Source organism: Lissotriton vulgaris, unplaced genomic scaffold (genome assembly GCF_964263255.1).
Source record: "Lissotriton vulgaris unplaced genomic scaffold, aLisVul1.2 SCAFFOLD_5665, whole genome shotgun sequence".
Classification (NCBI taxonomy): Eukaryota; Metazoa; Chordata; class Amphibia; order Caudata; family Salamandridae; genus Lissotriton; species Lissotriton vulgaris.
The window spans coordinates 103,169-120,652 of NW_028242618.1; the positions used below are offsets into that span (position 1 = coordinate 103,169).

A 17,484-nucleotide genomic window follows, 5' to 3' on the forward strand; every position below is an offset into this window, starting at 1 on the left:
AGAGTGAGCATGTGAGCCAAAATCACTAGTCAAATCAGAATTAATGGCTACATTTTGGAGTCAATCAATACTTGAAGTTAGCGCACACCTGATCGAAACAATAGTGAAGGTAATCAAACAGTACGCTCATATGCATGCCAGCCTTCTAGAGGGTGCTTGCCTCTCTATAAACACAATATGCAAGTGAATGTTCACTTGAGTGTTGGATGCAGAGCGTGTGAATACACTAATTCACTTAATCCTGATAGATAACACAAATTAAATACTGATTTGTCACAATAAAATATAAACACATGTAATCTGTGAATTATGCATTTATGTATTTAGCCTTTATTTGGCTTATTATACACGTTATCAAAGAAATCGACTGTAGACATTATGTACAAAAACAAAGCATGAACACAGGACATGATGGTTGTATTCCAGTCAACATAAATTTCAAATCTTCTCAGGAAGATATGCCCAATGCATTTCTGGATTTAAAACATCCCATCTTCAGGGGCCACTGTGAAAATACAAACAAACCATCAGAACTGGTATAAACAAGAATGTACAAATCTTTAATGAACGACAGACAGAAGAGGCAAGTAAAAATAAAACACCCTCTTAATGTGTCTAGCATTGGCAACAGAAAATATGTGTGCTGATATAGATGATGGTGAGTCCAATACATGCCTAGAAACAGAGAAGCAAGTAACGTACCTCCATAGAATGTGGTCAACAGAAAAATAGGTTAGTTGAAAGACTGTTGAGGAATCTCCCATTAGAGAAATCAGAATATCCAGAGAGTCTGGTAAGTCACCTAGTGAAGTGCAAGAAGAGATGGTAAGAAACTTACATCGAATTAACTGTCAGATTCCTCTCTGAATCATGTTAAAAACCGTGCCATAATCTGGACTACAAAGAAATGGAATGCGCAATTTGACCACGGTGGGATCAAGAGCAGGTGCCTGAATTACTTGTCTAAGGAGCCTTATTACCGTTCTACGTGTCTGTATCAAGCATGATCTGGATACTGTAGCTCTTCGTTGAGCAACAACTTGTCGATCGTGTAGAAATCTCAACGACAACACCCTGTTTGTAACCAAAGCAACAAGCAGCCATAAACTAGATGTACTATGAATATAGCAGCTCAATGTCAACTGACAATGCTGTGTTGTACAGTAGAATACCTCCAAACATGTAGAGTAAATCGGAATGTAGACCAAGGCATCAATACACGTCCGTATATATGTACTCCAGTTATGGAATAAACTGAAAAAACATAAAATCTCTCATAAACACTAATGCAGACATCGAACTTGCATTGAAATGCAATGAATTGGCGCATAACATACACTCACAAGAATTCTGCAAAATGCCGGGACACCACAGGACTCCTGCCTCGGAAACCAGGCAAACAACCGAGAGCCGAGCGTAGAGTTTAAAAATAGGAGTGAACGACGGACTAAGGGCCCGATGTAGGTAAATCTACATTTACCACTTCATAAATACCGAATCATACCGAATCGGTATTTATGAAGTGGTAAATTAGAGGGGGGAGATGTAGGTATTTCAGATTCGGTAAATACCGAATCTGTAAGATTCGGTATTTACCGATTCTGTAAATACCGATTCGGTATCCCCCATTGCTTCCTATGGGCCTTGAAGCCCATAGGAATCAATGGGCATTACCGAATCGGTAATTACCGATTCGATAATTACTGATTTGTGCAAGGGTGCAGGGGGTGTCACTTTGACACCCTCCAGCACCCCAAAAAAAGGCATGTTAGCCATGTGGCACACAGACATGCCCTAATGGCATATCTGTCTGTCACATGGCATAGGTGTGCATGCACACATGTGCATGCACACCTGGATTCGGTATTTTAACACCCAATTGGATTGGGTGTTAAAATACCGAATCTGAAGGGCCTGTGGGACTGAAAGTAGTCCCACCTACATCCCAAATTTAAAAAATCGGTAAAATTACTGATTCGGTATTTTTGCGATTCGGTAATTTTACCGAATCGGTAAAATACCGAATCGGACAAAAAAAGGTCCCCTACATCTCAGTAGGCCAAATACCGGTCGGAAACGGCCGAAATCGGCCGTTTCCGACCGGTATTTGGTACCTACATCGGGCCCCAAATGTTTTAACAGAGCCACGCTCGGAACTGCTGTAAAGGTGGGCACCATCTTGGAGAATACTGTAAACAGTCTTTTAACTGAAGCTCCCTATATAAATAACTATTGCCCACATGCATCAAAGTGAATTGCATTCGCAAACGGTGCGAATCGCATAAATCGGCCGTTTGCGAATTCAATTTATTGGTTTTGGATGCATCATCTTTGAAGTGTATTTTCGCTATTTTAGGAATCGCAAAATGCTTTGCGATTCCTTAAAACAATCGCAATTCGTGCGAATTGCATTTTTTTGTGAAAAAATTGTATGCATGAAAATGTGTTATTTGCAATTTCTTAAGAAATCGCAAATAAGAATTCTTAAAATAAGAAGAAGTCAAACCTGGTGGTAATTTCCTCAAGATTGCACAATGCAGGTTAAATCCATCAAGAGTGCATATAAGGTACCCCAGAAAGCATCAAACTTTTTTTCACAATGGCAGCACTCTTTTTTTTGGCACGTAGTCAGAGGTTGAGAGCTGAAGCAGGATGGAGGAGAAGGATTATTCAAGAGAGAATTTTCAGAGTGCGCATTACCTTACTAGGGCAGACAGAAGCAGAAATCTATGATACGTATAGGCTTAATGCTCATTTAATTTTATATTTAATTGCTGAATTGGACCGAATCTTGCAGAGACAAACACGCAGGACACAAGCCATACCAACCCATGTTCAGGTATTATGTTCACTACACCTCCTTGCCTCTGGGTCATTTCAGGGTGTAATAGCCATTGCTGGTGGTGTCTCCCAGAGTTCCCTTTCAAGATTTTTTAATGCTTTTCTGAATGCCATGTTGCAAAGGATAAGGCATCACATTAAATTTCCAAGTACCCAACAGGAATTGCTAAAAACCAAGTTAGATTTCTACCACATGGCACATTTTCCACATGTCATTGGCTGTGTAGATGGCACACATGTTCCCATTTGCCCACCTTCTGAAAATGAGTACATTTTCTGCAACAGGAAAAGTTACCATTCTCTCAATATACAAGCAATTTGCAATTCTCAAACTATCATCACAGACTTAGTGGCAAGTTACCCTGGAAGTGCCCACGACTCCTATATTTTTAGACACAGTGCCATCCACGCCAGACTGCTTGCTGGTGATTTTGGAGATGGATATTTGCTTGGTAATTATAAGTTTCCAAATTTGTACACATCCCTGTGCATTCTAGACACATGTTACTCATGCATTGTATCTGTTATTACTTCTTAGGTGGCAGTGCCTATGCAGTGAGGTCATATATATTAACACCCTATCTCAATCCTGCAACCAGAAAAGAGCAGCAGTACAACCATGCTCACATAGCACCCCGCAATGTGATAGAGAGAACCTTTGGTGTGCTGAAATCTAGGTTCCGCATACTCCATAAGACTGGTGGAGCTTTACAATATCGTCCTGAAATTTGCTGTAAAATAGTTGCGGCATGTGCAATGTTGCACAACTTAGCCACTAGGAGAGGCATAGAACTGGATTTGGATGATGTACTACCTCAAAATGATAATCAGCCTCATCAACCCCATGCAAGATTACATGGACCGGAAGCAGCAGAGGGTAGATGGAGAAGGGCAGAGATAACACAACATTACTTTTAAAAAAGGTAAGAACCAAACAAGACATTCTGGTGCTTGACTGTAAACTGTTTATTGAACAGAAATGAAAGTATATGCAGTTTTCTCTTAAATTTTAATGCCTTTAGATCAAATAATACATTTCTTCGCCTTTACTTTAAAGCACAAAGCAATGCTTTATATATCAGATGGTCTTCTGTTTGACAAACATTTAACTTCAAAGGTATCATACTATTTTGTACGTCCACGCACCCCTAATGCTTTGCCTGTACTCATCATATTGCCCATGGGCATGTAGCTTGAAATTTAATTTTTCCTGTTGCTACCGCGTGCCGCAGGTAACACTGGGTCAAGTATGTCACTGACATTTCTGACAACATCACTACCCCCAATTTGTGGCTGGTTTGAAGGTGCAGCATCACTTTGTATTCTTTCTACAACATTATGGAGTGTCCCCATTCCCCTGGCCATCTCTCCACAAATTTGTTTCATTTCCAGTTGCATGGCAACTGTCTGCTTGCAGAGTTGAGCAGTAGTGCTTGAAAGCCGAGACATTCCCCTGGTGTGACCCTGCATGCAGGTCATTGCTCTAAGATGCCTTTAAGCACTTCTCCCTTGCTGTGACTGTATTACTGTGCACAGTGTCTCCAAAGATGTTGCAATGCGGTCTAGCTTATCTGATGTTGTTCTATGCCCTTTATCAATTAAATTTGTCATGTGTTTAATACTGTTGTGAATTGCACCAATCTCTTTGTCAATGTGACCAAGTTTTCCCTTCATGACTCTAATATCTTTGCCATGTAGGCGCTGAACTTTAAGAATTTTATGTGACCGGCGCCTATAAAACTGTTGGAGTCTATTACGCCTGCTCTGCATTGGGTTAGAGGTTGCTGGTGTTTCAACAGTCTGTAGTTCTGGGACATTAACATTTGAAGTTTCATCACTATCAGACTGCTGCAGTTGGCACACTCTGCGTCTTTGCCTTCTTTCCAAAATTAAGGTTGATGAAGTTGCAGCATTTGACTCATCTGTGCCTTGTCCATCTTGAGTATTAAACTCTGTCAATTCATTTTCATTCATTTCTTGTTGTGTATCTATGATTGAAATAGTGCAAACAGTGTGCTACTTTCAAAATTGAACTTTTTGATGATTCCTTCAAAATTGCTTTTCAAATAAAAAAACTTGCTGCATGACTGCTTTGGTCTCCTAAAATACTATCATTCATTTTCTTTAACTTTGCTTATCATTTATATATTGAATTTAAAAAAAGACTACAACTCCCATGATGCACTGCTTCATGACTTAAAATGGTTACTTTACAGATTTTAAAAATGTAAAAGTACTACTAGATGGGAGAATTGCAAATTAAGCTGCAACAAGATCATTTTAAGGCCTCTGTCACTCACTTTGTACATTTTAAAAAACATTTTAAAAAAAAGTCTTACCTTCAGAAGGTCCAGCAAGCTCTGAGGTATGAATGTCAATTACTCCAACAACAGCTTCAGTTAAAAGTGTTCCTTCCACCATGTCTTCAAGGGGGGTATTGGGCCTATCCCTGGGGGTTCCTCCACCAGTCCTTTTGGCAGCCTTCATCCTGGTTGCTATTCTTTCCTTGGCACGACTGTGCAGGTCATACCAGCGTTTCTGTAAGTTGCTTACATCACGATGTGCAACACCCACAGCATTCACCTTTGCTTGGATAGCAAGCCAGAGATTCCTTTTAACTGCTTCAGGCACCTTCAAAAATTGTTTACCAAAAAGTTGGTCCTGCCTCACAGTGACCTCCTCAATAAGTATTTCCAGCTCCTGGTCACTGAATTTAATTTTCCTTTTCCTGGCTTGGATTTCTGCTTCAGCATTTTCATTAGCCATTTCTCCAGAAGCTGCAGACACACACACACACTGCTGAGGGTCCTCCAGGCTGAGCTCCAACTTCCAACTGCCAAACCTCCTGTTCAAACCAGGAAGCAGCTGTGTGCAATTACTCTCCTGCCTTCCTGGTTGTAATCTCATTGTGCTTCAGCATGTGTGCATTTTCATATTTTGCGAATTCGCAAAATGCGAATTTGCAAATAAGAATTCGCACAAATCATGCGATTCGGTCAAAATTGCGATTTTTACCGAATCGCTAAAAAATTGCGGAAAAAATGATGCATTCCAAATTGCGATTCCTTATTTGCGATTCCTTAAAAATCGCAAATAAGGAATCGCAATTTGAAACGTTGATGTATGTGCCCGTATAACACTGGTACACAGGATTGGAATTTGCCGGCTCAACCTGGGTTAAAACAATCTGTGCACTAGAAGCCCCTAATCTGTGAAGTAGCTCTGGTTGATACACAAAGTTGTCAAACGACTCTCTAAACAATGATAAGAAATTATTCTGTGAGCATGTTGGTAATACCATATGTGTATGTTAAATAGACCAAGCATTAATGCTACACACCAATGTTGATGTTGCGGCTGGTACGATCTTCACTAATTTCTAATAATCTAACCAAATTGCGCTGACTGGTGGACAGGTACAACGACTGTCCCAACTGTATTATAAAGTTTCATAAGGGTATGTCAACAATGCTAATGTTATGGATGGACCATGTAGCCAGTGCTCCACACTCGAATCACTATGCAAATGACGTGCTGTTTATAATGGATGCCATCAATTGATATGCTGTAAAAAATCTGTACCACTAGAAACCCACTGTCTGTGGGATTACGCAAACTAGTAAACAGAGTAAAAAAGGGACAGCTATCTGGACCATGGTTGAAACATAGTTCTGAACATGCTAGAAATACCTAAAAATATCTAATACCTGATGTGGGCAGCAAGTCAGTTCTGTATTGATGGATGCATGTGTACACACTGTCCATATCCTATCCCTATTAATAAAAGAACAAGGTGTCAAGCACAGTACTCACAAAATGCAGATATTATGCTATGCTTGGATTCAACCAGCCTACCAGAAACGACAGAAACATTGTAAGAGATAAAGAAAAGTAAAGCAAAGTAGAAAGCAAAACAACTAGAAAGGTTCTAAAGTCGAGTAAACAGCATCAGTGGTGGAAACACTCTGTGAAAGAAAAAGTGAGGTTTTGCAATGGGTAAGGCCCATTGTACAATCTGAGAAGTAGGAAGTTGCCACAGAAGCAACTGAAGCTGTCAGGGTGAATGGAAACAGAGATTGCAGAAAACTGACATGTTTAGCAACAAGTAACGAACATGGGAATCATAAAAAACAAGACATGTCCAATTTATCATTTAAACATGCAGGGGTTATGGTCTGCAGTGACTTGATCCACCACACTTCACGTTGAGAGAGTAATTTAGCATTATCTCTTAAGTGAATTAGTGTATTCACATGCTGTTCATCCAGCAATCAAGTGAATATTCACTTACATTTTGGAGTCTACACACATCCCAATTGTGTTTTGCATCAGATATACTGTTTTATACATGTTAAAAGCAACAGATTTGTATGATGTCTTACTCCTTCACAATTGTGTAGGTAAGCCAGTGTTTTTTGTACAAATACTTGTGAAAGGCATAAAACCTTTGTAGCAATACAGACATGAATGTGTAAAAAATAGTGACAGAGTAAAGCATACCCCAAACCATGTTTTCAAGGTTCTTTGTAATGTCCAGATGAGAACTCAAAAATAAAAGAAAAATGGGATAATTAAAAGGATTTTGGCAGATTGCATGTTCCATTACATATATGTTAGAGTAATCAATCTTGAAGACTCAAAATCAGGCAAAAGTATGACTCATTTGGAAAATGGGGAAATGCATGAAGCTGTTTCAAATTGTGAACTGCATTTGATTCTTTGATGTGGGTATCATATGTAAATCAGTGTATGTCATATTTACTGTGATGTGGCACCACATTTTGCCTAAGGTGGAAGCCACCATATCTTGTTAAACAATATCTCAATGGTGAGACAATCTTGAAATAATTTGAGATATTTTGGAGTCAAATGTGAATAAGTAGTTTCTCTGTACTAAAGTGGATTAAAAATATATTGAGTCCTATGTACTTACTTATGCGATTGGAGTAATGTGTCGATCCACAATAACAATATGTCTAAATGTCTTAAACAACATAGGTAAATATACAGGGTGTGATACATTGATAAGCTAATTCATTACTGAATCCATATAATATGTTGTACATTTGTCCTATACTTGAGTTACTTGAGGTAAGTGTTACCATTGTCAAATGGCCAAACAAAGGAGACAAGCTTTCAGTAACTACAACTATTGGTACAATATTGCCTTATTGTCGACATACATTTATTGTATTTTACTTTTGGTGGTTGTCATAATACAGATTTTTGGCCCTTGTACACACAGTGTCCAAAGGTACTTTTGGTGTTGATCTTTATTGGTGACATAAGTTCACTATTCTAGAGAATGAAGGCCAACCCTTCAGAGGTGTTCAACAGTTCCTTTATACCCTGATAAACTGGTCATATGATTTCTGGTGACACCTAGGCATAGTTAATGCTGTAAATCAACTCCGTTTTATCTTGTATAATGTCAGGCACAAAGAAAGATAAGGTGGTTACAGGGGCAGGCTCTATGAACAATTTCCTTGTTAAAATGGTGAATAAAATCAACGACGACAGAAGGGCTTCTTTGGGCAAAGTTGCTTCTCTAGATCATGACCTCTCTCCAGTAAGAGCAACTACACTGGAGGCACCTCCAGAGGGCGAAAATAGCACTGACTGTATGTTGGGGGAACAAATTGCATCTAACTCAGCTAGCGTAGTAGTAGCTTCGATCCACCAGGCCCCTGATACTATAACACCTGATACAATAATGCTTGATAAATTATCGTCTGACTCGGAGGACGAGGTAGAGGTAGCGGAAGGAAGTAAAAGAGAGAGACCTGTTAGAACCTGTAGAAAGCAGCAAAGTAAGAGGGGGGTAAGATCACCCACAGGAGAAGAGGGGACACTCACTTGCCTGATAGTCACATCTCCCCTAAAGCAAAATCGAACGCAGAGAGTAAAAAGGATACTAGCATCACCTTGAGTCCTGAGCAGTTTGGTTTGCTAATCAAAACCATAGAGGCCACTTTTGATTTAAAACTTAAGGATTCCATTGACTCCCTTGCGGCCAAATTGGACACCGCGAACGCGGAGATAAAAAGACTAGGATGTCTGTTGGACCAGCAGTTGGTCAATTTAGCTAAGGCTAACTCCCCACTCCCTTCAACTAGCATAGTGAGCTCTGAGGTTGTGTGAAAAAATGCTACAAAAGCCTCCAATCCATCTCCTATGATCCCTCAGGTCAATAGCACGGATAACAACTTTATTGTCCCCTCAGCCACTTGTCCCCCGCCAGTAGACTCGGCTGTAGACACGGCTAGGAGCCAGCAGAGACCAGGTCTCTCATACAACACGAACGCCATACAAAGTAGGCGCAATAATTCTATTAATCTACCCCCGGATTGCGCCCCCTATGTCGTCGTGTTGGCAAATGTCCCAGTGCATACCCCAGGCTCTACCGAGCCACAAGAGGAAGCTCACGATTCACTCAAAAACAAAGTGGTGGCTTGGCTGAGTGCTAAATGTGGTTTCCCTACTAAATTTGCAGGAGACATTATCACGACCAGGAGGGTAAATTGGATTGGTCCCTCGAGGAAAACTTGTAGAGGGGATTGTGTGGTGGTGAACTTTAAATACCCACAACATGTGGCCACAGTACTCCTACGGGCAGCATCTCTGATGGAGGACAGCAATGGTATTCAAGTGCGCCCGTTAGGGTATTTTTACAATCATGTCAATTTAACCTCCTTGCCCAGACAAAGACTAAGTCCATTCACCCCGGTGGGGCCCAGATCGGCTCCTCTAAGTTTGTTTCAGGGGCGTGATAATCTCTTTACCTTTGGTCCCCCTATCACAACTCACAACAGATTTGACGCTCTCTCAGGTCTCGACCTTTGCGATTGACGGGGTGCCGGAGAGGGTACAGTGGACGATGTCACAGTGGACTTAACACCAACGGTTCATGTACCTTCTTCTGCTGCGGATGGTAACAGTTTAACAGAGATCACAACTGCTAAAGGGGACACGGTTAGACTGTTATCCTGGAACATCGCTGGTTTGCGGTCTAAGAAGGGAGACCCAAACTGGGAAAATTTCGTAAAGCTCCACGACATCATTGCAATTCAAGAGACTTGGGACAGGGAGTGTGATTACTGGCTGGACGGTTTTACTTCTTATTTTGTACCTGCTTTGCCTTCCCCTGCAGGCCGGAGCAAAGGAGGTCTTTTGACACTGGTATCGGTGAACATCAAGGGCAAAATCACCCTGATTGACTGTGCCTCTCATAATTTCCTCGTTCTGGAGATAAAATTAGAGGATGGCTGTAAATTGCTTATTGTTAATTTTTATAATGCACCGAACGGTCACCTAGAAACTGTGTATTTTACATGGTTAGCAGATTTTTTAAGTCTTTACAGAGTCAAACAATCCACTTTGTGCCGATTTATTTTAATGGGCGATTTTAATGTTCATTTGTGCTCACAGTGTGCCCTAGTGGATGAAGATGGGCCTGATAGTGTGTCCCCCCCTCACCTGGAACATACACAGAAGGGTTTGGCGCTCGAAAATGTATTACGGGAAAATGAGCTGTATGAACCAGAATTCTACGATAAGAGTACAAGGGTTGCCACTTATACGGGAAGGGCTAGTGACACGATAATTGATTTTATTTTTGTTTCAAGAGGTTTTCTGAACTATGTGATTTCATATAATGCAATTGCTATGCCTATGAGTGACCATAATCCTGTGGGATTGGAGCTAGTGAGTAGCTCCTTCTTGTTAAAATCAGCTGTCACCCAGCGGTCTATATTGCCTGTTAAGGACAAGGATCAGGGGAGAAGAATTAAATGGGAAATAGTTGTACCTGACAATTTTTTCTTAACTCTATCCTCTTCAGTTTCTGAAGAGCTAAATATGTGTGCCAACCCGTTAACTGGGAGCAAGGAAGTTATATCTTCCTTTGAGGGTATTTGCCGGTTTGTGTCCACTTGCCTCACAGCTAAAGGTCAGGGGGGCAAACATAAATCGGTGAAAGGCTGGTTTGACAAAAATTGTAGCAAAGCACACAACCACCTCAAGAAAGCCCTTAATACGCGCCCAAGGGACAAAGCGCTAGTTGCGCGATTAAGAAAGGACTTTACTATGGCCACTAATTTGCGCAAAAATGAACTAAAGAGTAAAGCCTGGGAAGAATTAATGGATAAAGCCATCCTAAAAAACAGTGCTAAGTTTTGGTAAATTATTAACACTCCTTTACTCTCAGGTGACCAAAAGTCAGTACTGGAACTAAACATATCAGAGGAGGACTGGCTTCGCCATTATGAAAAAATGTATGATAGTAATAGGGAGCTGGAACCTTTCACAATCCCTACTACTGAGAACCCCTTGGAGCCTGTGAGCTTTGACACAATTGAGGTACTTAGAGCTATAGAGGATACAGCAGGACGCAAGGCCCCGGGACCTGATGGAGTGCCAGCGGATATGTTCAGGGCAAACCCGCTGTTCTGGGCCAATATTTTAACAAAAGTTTTTAACGCCTCTGTCGTAGAGGGATTCCCTCAGACCTGGTCTTTAGCTACAATTGTGCCAATATTTAAAAAAGGCCAGAGAGGAGATCCGAAATGCTACAGACCGATATCGCTGTTGGACTCCTCGGTTAAAATCCTAGGAAAGGTTGTCTTAGCGAGAATATCCATGTGGGCCAAGGGGAACAATATCCTGTCCGAGGCACAATACGGATTTAGGTCAGGGAGGAGTACAGAGGATCAATGCCTCAACCTCCACCTCATAATTTCTAAATACACCAGAGCTAAAGGAGGAAGTATATTTCTTGGCTTCATGGACTTGTCCACAGCTTTTGATCTTGTAAATAGATGAAAGCTGTGAGCAATGCTCCTGAAGATGGGCCTCGATAGTTCCTTGGTACACTTTCTGGCGGAGCTCCATAAAGATCTGAGGGCCCGCATCAGAATGACAACTGACGGAAAGTGTACCGAGAGTTTTAGATCAACTAGAGGGGTCCGTCAGGGATGTATCCTGGCGCCAATGTTGTTCACGTTATACGTGAACTCATTGGAGGATGACCTAAGGGCTGCTTCAAAGGATATTCCGAGCATGGGGGGTGCACCGATCCCGGTGCTCCTCTACGCCGATGATGCGGTGCTAATAGCCAGGACCCCAATTGCCCTGCAAAAGTTACTCGACTCCTTCGGTAACTTTATGTCCAGTCTTGACCTGGTGGTTAATAAGAACAAATCGCACACTATGTCAGCAGGATGTGGTAAACTTAAAGAAAAAACCTTTTTTTGCGATGGAGAGGTGATTACTAGTGTTAAAGTTTTTACCTACTTGGGAGTGATTTTTGACCAAAGGGGAACTTGGATGCCGCAGTTAACATCCAAAGCGAACGCGGTGAGAAGCTCATATTCTGCAATCCTGGGATTCACCAAGAGATTGGGGGGGGAAACCAATCGAGGCTGTCCTGGCAGTTTACAAAGCCAAGACAGCCGCGATTGCTAGATACGGGGCTGCAGTCTGGGGTTACGCTAATTCTAAATGCATCCAGACAGAGGAAAACAAATTTCTTCGTTCTCTGTTGGGACTACCCCAGTCAACTGCCACTCACTCTTTACATCTTGAGCTGGGTTTGGGTTATATTCTAGATACAATTAATCTAGCTCCACTTCTGATGTGGATTAAGCTTTGGCTTAATCCGAACCTCAGCCTTAATCACCGGATAATCAAAGACTGTCTTATATTAGATCACAGGAGGGATATTCAGTGGCTGTCATATGTTGAGTCCATGGCCGCTAATCTGGGACGCCCTGAAATTTTCACCAGCCCAGAATCCCTTTGCAAAGCAGATCTGTTGTGGGTTAAGACCAATTTCATCAGATTACGTATGGCCGAGCGTGAAGCGGAAGAATTATGCAAACCCTCTGTGAGGGCTCATGTATTGATTACCCCATCTGTTCAGTTGGCTCCTTATTTGGCAGTGGTCGCTAATTCTTTCCATAGGTGGCTACTGTCCAAATTCCGTTTTAACCAAATTTATATGGTTCTGCGGGACGAGAAAGACTGGTGTAAGCAAGAGGAGTCGTCCCCATGCAAATGCGATGGTTTTTCCCCTCAGGACAATGCACATTTTGTTCTTCTGTTCTTTTTATCACGAACCCCGTACTCGATATTTAAAATCAATTCTGAGGGAGCTGGGTTTTACGCAGTACAAGCCTGCGCTGTTATATTTACAGATGATGCATTCCCCTGTAATTATGTATTGCACTGCTAGCTTTTTGGCTGCATCTGTTAGATGTAAGAGATCAAGGTTAAGTTTGGAATCACAATTGAGGACAGATACTTGAATTCATGTTTACTGTAGTTTGAGCGCAAACTGCAAAGAATTCTGTGTAAATAATGCCTTTTTAACTTGCTTTTAAACTTCATCTCCTGTTTAATACGTTTTTAACTGTTTTTAAGATATATGAATGTATGATATTTGCTGTAGAATACTTTTATGATTTTAATTAATCGAATAAAGTGGACTTTGACTTGATGTTGTACATTTGTCCTATACTTGAGTTACTTGAGGTAAGTGTTACCATTGTCATATGGCCAAACAAAGGAGACAAGCTTTCAGTAACTACAACTATTGGTACAATATTGCCTTATTGTCGACATACATTTATTGTATTTTACTTTTGGTGGTTGTCATAATGCAGATTTTTGGCCCTTGTACACACAGTGTCCAAAGGTACTTTTGGATTTGATCTTTATTGGTGACATACGTTCACTATTCTAGAGAATAAAGGCCAACCCTTCAGAGGTGTTCAACAGTTCCTTTAGAGAAATGAATATGGTTAAGAGACAAGAGCATATATGATGCAGGACCTAGCATGGTGAATTACAAAACTGTAAACAAATGGTTTAAGAAGATGTTCCCTACATTTATGAGATGATGATATCAAGAACCAAGGTTTGTGAGGACCTAGGAGGCACCTCTTTGAGATCAGGAATTCACTTCAGTAGAGGCCAGTAGGGCTCAGCAGGTCCAGTGCAGCAGGTCAGCTTAGCAGTTGCAAGAGACCTCTGGACGAGAGGTCTATCAGCTGACCCTTGGAGCCACTTCAGTCTGGGACGAAGGGTGCAGGTCCAGTCTTCCTTCTCGGGCAGCAGGGCAGACCTCAAGCAGCAGGGCAGTCCTTCTTCAGTATTATCCACGGGCCCAGGAGGGTACTGACGAGTGAGTCTGAGGGCACCCTTTTTATAGCTGGTGCTCACTTTGAAGTGGAAGAAACTTCAGAGGTTTTCCTTGTACAGAAGTGACTGGAATTTCCTACCTCCCTGCCCTGGGCCCAGTCTGTCTACAGGCACTACAAGCTAGTGTGAATTCCTTTCTGGGTAAGCTGGGGCAGTGTCTTTGAAGGGCAATTGTGACTAGTGACATCTCCGTTCTTCTCATCAATTCAGGAGGGCCCACCCTACCAACACCTAGACTCTTTATTGTATACCTATCTTGGAGAAATACACAAAGTACAACTGCCACCTGCACCTAATTATGTGACCCAGTAAACAGGCTGCAGTCTCCATATGTTTAGGACAAGAAAATGCTAACTTTCTAAAAGCTGCCCTTTTAGAACTGAGAGTTAGAATCTGACTTTGCAGTTCAATAGATTATAATTCCTCAGACATAAAAGATGATATTTCTCCCTCCTCCCAAAAAGAAGTTAGCACTTATTAAATGCAATAAGGTAACCCAATGTTATCCAATGAGAGAAATAAGACTTACAGGAGTGAAAAATGAATGTAGGAATTTTTCATTACCAGGACATATAAAACCTATATTCACATGTCCTACTTTTTAAATAAAATGTACCCCGCCCTATGAGCTTTTAGGGCTTACTCTAGGGGTGACTTATATGTATTAAAAAGAACGGTTGAGGCCTGGCAAAAAGTTTTGCCAGGTCTGGATGGCATTTTTAAAACTGCACTACAGGCTGCTATGGTAGGCCAGCAATATGTTTTTAAAGTGCTAATTGAATGGTTGGCACAATGAGGGCTGCAAGTCCAATAGTAGCATACTTTACAGGCTCTGGGTGCTTGTAGTACGATATTCTAGGGATTAATAAGTAAATTAAAGGTGTCAATCAAGTGTAAGCCAATTTGATATTTTTTTAGGGAAATAGCACAAACATGTTAGCGCTGGCTAGCAGTGGTAAAGTGCACATAGTCCTAATGCCATCAAAAATGAAATTCAGAAAATAAAAAGGGTGAAAGCAAACGTTTGGGGAAGCCAACACCAAGGATGACAGGTCTAAAGCTCTCACACAGGAGGTAGCTACATGTTTGAATTAATCCTACTACGTGTTGCAATGCCTGTTTGAGCAGTATAAGCATATCAATGATTTTATATTCTAATGGAGAGTGGAGCAAATGCCAAAGCCCTCACAATGGATTTGAACAAATTGGGGCTACTGGAGTTCCGGATCCAAATGCTACTTCCTCATGAGATCATGAAACTGGAAGTCAGTAAATAGGATAGCACTTTGAGGCAGTGACTCACTGTAGCACCTACGTTATGTTATGTTATGTTATGTTATGTTATGTTATGTTATGTTATGTTATGTTATGAGAATTTGTATAGCGCGCGGCTGCCCCAGCCAAGGGGCGTCCCGGCGCTGCGAGCTGACCAGAGTGCAGAATGAAGGTGCACAAAGAAAACAGATTATTGGAAAAGATGGGTTTTGATGGCTTTCCTAAAGGCTAAAAGATCATGCATCCCCCGTATGGTTACAGGCAGGCTGTTCCATAGCTTGGCAGCAAGGAGGCTGAAAGAGCGTCCCCCAACTCTAGCAAGTCTAGTGCGTGGGATGGTCACTAGATGTTGTCCCTCTGAGCGGAGAGATCTGCTGGGTGTATACTCAGACAGGAGGGGACTCAGCAGTGGGGGAGAGGCGGTTTTGAGGATCTTGAAGGCTAGACATAGAGCCTTAAACTGGATCCTTCTTCCCACCGGGAGCCAATGCAGTTTCCTTAAAGTTCCTGAGACAGAAGAGTGGCGAGGTAGGCCGACCAGAGCCCTCGCAGCCGCATTCTGGACTCTCTGCAGTCTGGTGGTTTCGGCCAGGTTCGCTCCCAAAAGGAGAGAGCTGGCATAGTCCAGTCTTGAAAGGATCGTCGCCTGGACGATGAGCTGGCGGGTGCGGCAGTCAAAGAACTTCAGGATGGGCCTGATGTTGCGTAAAATGCCGAAGCACGTGGCGGCCACTTTCTTGGTGTGGATGGTGTATTTTAGAGCCGAGTCGATCCAGACACCTAGATTTTTAACACAGTCGTTTGGCTTGGGGGGTGGGCCCAGAATGTCAGGCCACCAGTTATCTCCCCAGGAAGCGGTGTTTTTTCCCAAGAGGAGAATCTCGGTTTTACCAGCGTTTAATTGGAGAAAGTTCGCCGTCATCCAGTTGGTGATGTCGATGAGTGTCTGTTTAAAGTGAAGGGCTTCCAGACCACTGTTGTTATTCAGAGCCACCACCAACTGGGTATCATCTGCATATGATACCAAAGCCATTCCATTCCTTCTGGCCACCTCCGCTAACGGGCGGACATAGACATTGAACAGGGTAGGGCTAAGGGACGAGCCCTGCGGCACTCCCTGTCCAATGCTATGCTCCTTCGAGATGTAAGGGGGGGTGGAGACTCTGAAAGACCTGTTAGACAGGAAGTCTCTAAACCACCCCAGGGCTGCCCCTGTGACTCCAATTTCCTCCAGTCTAATCAAGAGGACCTCATGTGACACCGTATCAAAGGCAGCACTGAGGTCCAATAGGACCAGTGCTGCAGTACCGCCGGCGTCAAGAATGGAACGGAGGTCCTCAGAAACACTGAGCAAGGCTGTCTCGGTGCTATGACCAGCTCTAAACCCGTGTTGGGAGTCGTCCAGGATGTTATTGGTGAGGAGGAAGTTGGACAAGATGTTATTGACGTGTGCCTCGGCCACTTTAGCAGGCCAAGGGAGCAGGGAGATCGGCCTAAAGTTCTCCGGGAGTGAGGGATCCAAAGTGGGTTTTTTTAGAATGGGGGATACCCATGCCTGCTTCCATTTGATAGGGACACTGGCAGTGGAGAGTGACCGATTGATGATATCACGAACGTGGTCTGTGATGAGTGCGTGAGCGTCACAGAAAAGGTCAGGCTTTAAGGGATCTGCCGGAGACCCGGATTTAATCTTTCTACAAATTTTAGAGAAAGTCTCACGGTCAAGTGTGGGAAGGGAAGTGAGGGAAGGCCTGGTAGGATCAAAGGTGACCGGTAACTGTGGGTCTTTGGGGAAGGTGTCGTATATCTTCTTGATTTTATCTGTGAAGAAATTAGCCATGTTGTTACAGAGGTCGGGCGAGGTTTTTTTTGCCGTGAGGTCTTTCAGAATTTTAAAAACCGATTTTGAGGTATTAGAGCTGTTGTTGATTTCACTGGCATAATATGCCGCTCTTACTCTGCAGACTTTACGGTGGTAGGATTTTTGGAGCAGGACATATTCTTGTTTAAGGCTGGCATCATAACTTTTCCTCCAACGTCTCTCTGCCTTCTTACATTCCTTTTTTTTACTGCAGGAACATTTTTAAAAGGTGAACCAAATATTAAGCAATATCAATGAAGAAGCAGTTACCATACTCAACAATTTATCCATTTACTTGAACACTACTC

The 17,484-nt window shown here is 42.2% G+C and overlaps 1 pseudogene; it reads right to left on the reverse strand.

Annotated features, from left to right (window-relative positions):
* Positions 1-3,966: 3,966 nt before the first annotated feature.
* Positions 3,967-5,748, reverse strand: LOC147668893 (uncharacterized; annotated as a pseudogene).
* Positions 5,749-17,484: the final 11,736 nt, after the last annotated feature.